We start from the raw sequence: 8,444 nt of genomic DNA on the forward strand, positions 1-8,444 counted from the left end.
GCTGACGAGGGCCGTTAAAGGAAGATGAGAGAGAGAGAGAGAGAGAGAGAGAGAGAGAGAGAGAGAGAGAGAGAGAGAGAGAGAGAGAGAGAGAGAGAGAGAGAGAGAGAGAGAGAGAGAGAGAGAGAGAGAGAGAGAGAGAGAGAGAGAGAGAGAGAGACGGGACAAGCAGGTGTACAGTAACAATTAGTCTTCAGAACATATATTACTTATGTTCTGAAGTTATGTTACCTGATACCTCATCCCCACTGACCCACACCACACACTCACCTGAGCTTCTGCCTCCCCCATGCTCTTCTGCTGCCTTCAGAGGTCCACAGGTCATCCCAGACTCCTCTAATCAAGAAGGTACATTTTTTCATACGAGTTCCTCATTATATTACACTTTTTCTTTTTTTTTTTCTTTTTTCTCTCTCCTCTCTTCTATCTTGCACTAGTTTTTTTTTTCTTTTTATTTTTGTCTCCTCTCTCCTGCCTTGCACTTTTTTGTCTCCTTTCCCACATTGTTTTTTTTTTTTTTTTTTTTCTCTCTCATCTTGCACTTGCTTTTTATCTCCTCTCCCATTTTCCACTTTTTTTTTGTGGGGGGGTGTCCTCTCTTCTCTCACCTTGCACTTTATTTTTTGTCTCCTCTCTCTCCCTCTCTCATCCTGCATTTGTCTCTTCTGATACTCGGTCACGCGCGGGGCCTAACCTGGAAGGGCACGAAAGGAGGTAAAATATACAAACATACATACAACTATACAATGCTAAAATATTATAGGGGACGAAAAGAGGTGCAGGGAAAACTTTAAGAAAAGAAATATGTAAAGAAAGAAAGGTGTAGGGGAAAGTGCAAGGAAAGCATTGGAAAGGGAAGGAGTAGCGGAAGATAAGTATAGAGAAAGAAAGAAGATACAGGAAAGCAAAAGTGTAGGGAAAGAAAGATATAGGGGAAAAAAAGTATAAAGAAAGAAGGTACAAGGAATAAAAAGTAAAGAATGAGGGTATAGGGAAAGAAATATATAATGAAAGAATGAACGTACAGGAATGAAAAGTAAAGGGAAAGAATGAAGGTATGGGGAAAGAAAGATATAATGAAAGAAAGAAGGTACAAGAACGAAAGGTGTAGGGAAAGAAAGGTATAGGAAGTGTCGAGGATGCTTCACCTAGTGACTTGTACACAATGCTAAAATCGTGTAGGGTTTAAAAATACGGTAAAAGAAGGAAACAAGGTGCAAGGGAAGAGAGATGTACAGAATGGTGTAGGGAAAGGTGCCGGGAAAAATGTGCAGTTATTGTTTTAAACACGGGGTTAGAATATTGTTTGTTGGTGTATTTTTACGCGGGCGAGGTGCGACAAGGGTGGAAATGTCAGGCGTTGCCCTTTACACCTTTCCTGCGGGAGCTCCGGTGTAACCTGCTGTGGCCTGGGGATCATTTTACTCTTATTGTCTTGTGTACAGTATTCTTTACATTACCGCAGACGAGAAAATGTGTGCTTTATTATTTCTGCACACACACACACACACACACACACACACACTGGTCACAAATCCAGCGTGCATGAATGCAGGTAATCAAGGGAACAATTCACAGTCTCATTTCCTTTATTCATTGTTTTTACGGACAAATTCATTCCCCTTGATTAATCGCAAAATGAACACACACACCTCCGCCCTTTTTGTATGATTAATTTAATTTTACTCATTCAGTTAATTAATCAACTTGACTATTCTATTAGTTTTGGATTGCGTCACAGTCCTGAAAGGGATACATGTATTACCAGCATGATTCATACATGCATACATATACACACACCCCACCCCTACGATTTCTGCCATTCTCCTCGTCAAATTACTCTTAATCCTCTTTTTTCAAGTGCCTCCATCCCCGTGATTTGTACAATAAACCTGTCAAATTGTTTTATACACCGTCTTACTTTTTTTTTTTTTTTGTGTGTGTGTGTGTGCTGTACAACCTTTGACGTAAGGTTTAAAAGACTTCTTCCTTCTGGTGACATGTGAACTTTTTAATTTATCTTTATTCTATTTTACTTTATTTATTTATTAATTTTATTTATATATCTATTTATTTATTTTCTTTTTTATGGTGCAATATCTGAAATGGAAAAGTACGGAAGGTTTGAAAGAATTCGTCCTCCTGGAGACATGTGACCTCTTTGTCGCTGCGCCTTTAATCAATCAATCAATCAGCCGTCCGCCACGCACCACCCGTCGCAAGGTGGGACACGCGACAAAGGGCAGGCCACAGGTGAGCAGTCCCGTGACCTTTGCAGTGGCAGGCATAGAGGCAAACAGTTCACTCTGCCTCATTAACACCTCTCTTTGTACTGTCTATCCCCGCAGCTGTGGGTCCCCGAAACTGAGACCCAGGCGTGGAAGATGTCTACTGTACTAGCATGCACGCCTTGTTTGACACGATTTAAGACTTACGTGTGTTACTTGGCAGATCTCACTCAAGATCCATCCTTTTTAGTTTTATTTATTTATTTTTATTTATTTTTTTTTTTTTAAGGATAAATTTGTAGACCTTATCTGAAATGTGTTCGAAGCTTTTCTTTTCCTCTTTTTTTTATATGTTGGGGTGAGAATGAGGTCTAATTTGAAATGTTTTGCATTTTTTTTTTTAAGTCTTGTCTGTTAGCTAATAATTATTATGTTTTTTGAAAAAGTTTTAAAGTTATTTGTTTGTGTGTGTGTGTGTGTGTGTGTGTGTGTGTGTGTGTGTGTGTGTGTGTGTGTGTGTGTGTGTGTGTGTGTGTGTGTGTGTGTGTGTGTGTGTGTGTGTGTGTTATTTGAAACGTTTCCGAGTTTTATTTACCGTCTCGTATAAAACATTTCAGAGTTACTTCACTTGTTTCAGTTTATCGAGTTACTTGTTTCAGTTTATACTAAGCGGTTTTCTGGTACACATTTCCGCTCCCTCAGCACCTCTCATGGATGCTTCAAGTGTCCTCCAGGCGGCTAAACAAGGAATAATACAAGATAATGGTAGCAAATCAGATCACGGCGCGGGTTAATCAGCACTAATGCCTCCCAATACACCCACTTGTCTCCACACCCAGCCACGGACAGCATGATGCACCACCGCGGACCCGGGCCATGCAAGGAATCCCAGCTCACGTCACCCTCACTACCACGAGACACCCGTCCCCATCTGTACCCCAGCAAGACAGTACCGTCCCCATCTGTACCCCAGCAAGACAGTACCGTCCCCATCTGTACCCCAGCAAGACAGTACCGTCCCCATCTGTACCCCAGCAAGACAGTACCGTCCCCATCTGTACCCCAGCAAGACAGTACCGTCCCCATCTGTACCCCAGCAAGACAGTACCGTCCCCATCTGTACCCCAGCAAGACAGTACCGTCCCCATCTGTACCCCAGCAAGACAGTACCGTCCCCATCTGTACCCCAGCAAGACAGTACCGTCCCTTACTGTCCATAGGAGAGAAACCCATACCCTATTTTTTCCAAACAAGGCAGCCCCGTCCTCATCTGTACCCTCAATTTCCCCAACAAGACAGTCCCCAGCAATACCACCACAGATAGCCGCGCCCTAATCCCTAACCCTATTGAAACAGTCCCCCCTCATCCCCAGGCCACCACATCACAAACTATACTCCAACAAGCCAGCCCCATCCCCACCTGTACCCCAAACAACAATGCGCCATTTGCAACTACACTCACAACAAAAAGCACCATCCCAACTTTATCCTACATGAGGCAAACCCATCGCCTACAGCATCCCACACGAGATGAACCTATCCACAACTGTATAACAAGACAGATCCATCCCATCCCTATCCCCACCCTTCCAAGACCCCACTCCCCACAACATCCCCTTTCCTAGTAAGTGCACTACCAGACACTCTCCTATGATTACGTACCCTTAACATTATCTACTCGACTTTTCACCCAAGACCCAATCCCCCCAGCACTCGCACCCCCGCAACACCCCCGGCGTCACCTCCACCGCCACCCACACAGAGGAGCGAGGCAAGGTGAGGCAAGGCGGTGCAGTATTGACGCCCTGAGCCTTGTGCTGATATTGGCTCGTGCCGCCCTAATGCTGGCCGTGGCGGGGCTCTGATCGACGACGGGGACAAAGCTCTGTTTCGAATTGGTGTGAGCGAGTGTGTGCGAGTCGCGGCTTGAAAGAGGGCAATGTTTTGCATTCATGGAGCTGTCGATCGGTGGCGTAAAAGTGAATTGATGTAATGTGTTTTGAGGAACATTCGCAGTCCGTCTTGTGATAACGACAGATTAATGGCGGTGGCAATGCGCAGGGTGACCTCGACTCCTTGCTACACGGCGGCGCAGGAGCATAAAGGTAGGTTTCACTTTTTTCAACTATGTCACCCAGTAAAAAGCACGACGACTGGGAGACTGGGTACCAATTTCCTGCAAAGGGACAGAGAAGGGAGTAGCAACCACGTATAAACCTGAGAAAGTAGACAAGTTCCATCGTACACAATCCCCCTTCCCTCTACCCAATTTCCCCGGCGAGCAGACACACTGCCCCTCACCCTCCCCGTCACCCGCATCCTCACCCCCCTCACCCTCCCCACATGGATTCCTGTTCTCCAAGAAAGCAAAGTTCCAAGTTTACAACACACACACACACACACACACACACACACACACACACACACACACACACACACACACACACACACACACACACACACACAATGGTATAATGCAGATAAAGATACCCACATGAGTGTAGCTCAGGCTGCATAAAAAACTATGTACACACACACACACACACACACACACACACACACACACACACACAAACACACACACACACACACACACGAAATCCACGCCGTCCATGCAAAAGAACTTGATTAATACAACTGGTTACATTAATAACTAATACACACACACACACACACACACACACACACACACACACACACACACTCACACACTCAAATATTGGCTCGGATGATAACTGAAAAGTAAAACAAACCAAGAGATGATGAAAAGCATGACTTATTAATCCCCCATCCACCCCTTCCTCTCCCCCACCTTACCCAACCACAACCCTCCTCCACAACCTCTCCCCTACCCCCGCCCCAGGCCCAGCCCCATCACTGCCGCAGCATGCAGTGACAGATGAGGGAACAGTCTACCTGGTCTTGGTGAATAAAGCAACGTAATCAACTCCATGACTGCTTAACGTTCACGATCAGTTTGCTCACCACAGCCACCCATGCGAGGTTTCCATGTGAATATCATTACCTTCAGTACGAGTTTGTTAAAGGAAAGACTCAGTGTAGATTTAAGCATAAATTCACTATGTAAGTACAGTTAACTTAAACCTTTCACTAGTATGTCACATTTTTTCTTAGTTACTAACCAATCAGACATTTTCTTGTTCTGCAGCCACTTCCTAACATTATACTGGCTAGAAATTGCAAAATCTATTCTTTTTACTCAACTTCTTTCCTGTAGATGTTTTTAAAGGCTTCATACATTACTTAGTGCTGTGAGTTGTTGCATGTCGCGCTGAAATGGTTAAAGTAATATGTAATGACCAGGTACAGATTTATGCACAAATTCACTTCATGTAAGTATAAAGTAATATGCACGTATGGATTTACGCATAAGATTATTTTGAAGTATAGTTCACAGTAATATGTGTTGACTGATGCACAAGTTCATTAAAATAAGTAGTAAGTTAAGTAAAACAAAGCCATGCCTGTGGATTTGGTAAGAATTCCACTACGAATAAGTTGACAAGAGTAAAGCAGTGTGTGTGTGTGTGTGTGTGTGTGTGTGTGTGTGTGTGTGTGTGTGTGTGTGTGTGTGTGTGTGTGTGTTGGAGTAATTTCACCAGATAAGTAATAAATTAAAGCAACACGAGTGAGTTTTGGAATAATTTCACTACAAATAAGTAAAATCAAAACTAAAACCAGGCAATGTGTGTGAATGTAGGGATATTCTTTTTTTCAACAAATAACTAAAATTAACTGAAAGCAATGCGTGGATGTAGGGATGATTTCACTACACAAAAGTAAAATCAACTAAATCAAAGTAAAATGCATGGACGTACGATTCCACAATGAACAAGTACAGTCAACTAAAGCAACAGGGGTGGGCTTAGGGATTATTTCACTACACAGGTATATATCCACGGGGCAGTGCCGGCCAGGTGTCAAGCACAGTGCATATTTAACTCAGAGCCTGACGACTGGAGAAACACGTCAGCCAGGGAGGGAAGAATGAACAAGAGAAGAAAAAGGTGAAGTAAACGTGACGGCACGTGCAGCGAGCATAAAATAGTATAGCCTGCCCTCCTTTACTACCACCCATTTTCTCCAGTGCACCTGTCGGCTCGTTTTCTTTCTCACTTATTTTTCTTACGTGACGCGAGGAGTATTCTTGCACCACCATGACTCCTGCACTCTCGCGGAAAACCTCAATACTGGAATGAGGGAAAATACTGGAGTGTCTAAAGATAAACATACAGAAATATGCAACGTGTGGCTTGTAGAGTAAAAACCAACCACCACCATCACTACCACGCGTTCACTTCATATATTAGCGATACAAACTGCACAGTGTATTGGGAGGAACAAATATATCAGCTGTAGCTTGGAGTGAAAAAGTGACCACCACCACCACCACCACCAGCTCATTTCATATTAGCGACACAAACCCGGCACAGACTAGGCTATATGCTAACACCCATGAGACTCAGTAATTACCTCAATCTCATTACTCATAAAAATCACACCCGGACGTGATCGAATGGCCTGATTTTATCCGCATACTTATTAGTGAGCCAGCAACTCGCCATGAGAGAGAGAGAGAGAGAGAGAGAGAGAGAGAGAGATTAATCTTTTCCTTCCCTCCTTCACATTTCCTGGTTTGGTTACTACTACCTAATTGGTCTCGATACGTTCTCTCACCTCAAGTAGTAGTCACAGAGTTAGCCAGGCCCTCAAGCAGCCCTCCAGCCTAAATCATGTCACCAACACAACACATCCCTCACTCGTGTTTCTCTTCTTCCCTCTTCCTGGCTCGATTATTCCTTTTCATGAGTCTTGGTGCGTCACTTCACTCACAAGCACTAGTCACAGGGTTAGCCAGGTCCTCCAGCAGCCACCAAGCCTAAGCCCAGCCAATGGATTACGTAACACCACGGCGTCACACACTCCATCAACTGAGTGACTGGTGCCGGTTCGCTGCTTCGCTTGATTGTCTCGGCTTCTCTGCTCCATACGAAGCTTCACTCGAATTGATATTTTAGACTTAATTTGGCTTTATTTATCTTGTTATTATTATTTGAGTTGCTTCTTCATTACAACTAAGGAGTGACAAAGTGCTAAGTGTTGTGTTATGCGAGTGACGCCATTAAAAGAAACGAACAAGTGTAATAGATTCGTGTAGTTGACAAGTGACATCTGGCACACTGCGTACATGAAGCAGTAATGGCTGACTTGATTCCAACCACCATCCAATCTATCTCACGGGAAAGAGAGAGAGAGAGAGAGAGAGAGAGAGAGAGAATCCCCTCACATTCGTTACCATGAGCGTTCATCCTTATACAGGAACTGCAATTCCACGCACAATTTGTTTTCTTACAGGATGTGTAGGTAGTAAAATGCCTGATGGTCTACAGCGTGGCTGTCTGTTCATTAGAGGTGTAGAAGAATGGGGAGTAGGAGGAGGATTAATACAATACTGTGTAATAAAGTCCGATGTAATAATAGGCAAACATAAATCAAGCTACAAACAACCCATGCAGTCGTCTCTCGCTTGTAATTTAATAGTAGAAATTTCATATGTAATCGAGATGCTTATCATATCATGCGTGGTGTCGAAAAATGTGGAGAGGCGTAGCTATGTATTATTTAACCTTTATGCCTGCCTCATAAAATTATGAAGCAGCGAGTGTGAACGAAGCTTTCTGCGTAATGTCGCCCCAAAGCAAGGTTCACCCACACCAGCACAGCAGCGCGTGCATCACATTACCGTGCCTCATGTTCGCGGGAATTAACTGAATACTGTGCAGCTGCAGGAACCGCCACCTGGATTTGTACGGAGATCAGAGCTAATGTGTCTTTAGTACCATGTGTGTTATAAAATGATAAAACGATAGAGAGTTTGGTCAATGCAGATTTATCTTCTGGCACCAGTTACTAACTAAACCTCCCGTAATCCCCTCAAAATTCATCGCCCTAATCATCATCATTATTACATGACTTTCACGTAATAAGCTCCAGGCTGAGGGAAAGCAAGCCACAGCAGATCCCCTCAAAGGTTTATCACCCTAACCTCACATAATAACCCTTGAAGTCACATCAGACGCTCCCTCCTTGAATTATCTCCCTCAATGGCAGGCTCGCCTTACAATACTACACCGCTCATATCTCTGCCCTTAATTAAAACACCCTCTATTTTACTTGACATAACCATCTCACCGC

The 8,444-nt window shown here is 43.8% G+C and overlaps 1 long non-coding RNA gene across 1 annotated transcript in view; it reads right to left on the bottom strand.

Moving 5' to 3' along the window:
• Window positions 1-7,446, bottom strand: part of LOC135089541 (uncharacterized) — a 10,496-nt gene extending 3,050 nt beyond the window's left edge. The window contains exons 1-2 of the long non-coding RNA XR_010261530.1: window positions 6,927-7,446; window positions 271-694 (exon numbers count right to left, since the gene is read on the bottom strand). This is a non-coding gene — a long non-coding RNA (uncharacterized LOC135089541). The remainder of the gene's footprint in view (window positions 1-270; window positions 695-6,926) is intronic.
• Between the last annotated feature and the right edge of the window lie 998 nt (window positions 7,447-8,444).

The sequence above is a fragment of the Scylla paramamosain genome, chromosome 33, assembly GCF_035594125.1.
Source record: "Scylla paramamosain isolate STU-SP2022 chromosome 33, ASM3559412v1, whole genome shotgun sequence".
Classification (NCBI taxonomy): domain Eukaryota; kingdom Metazoa; phylum Arthropoda; class Malacostraca; order Decapoda; family Portunidae; genus Scylla; species Scylla paramamosain.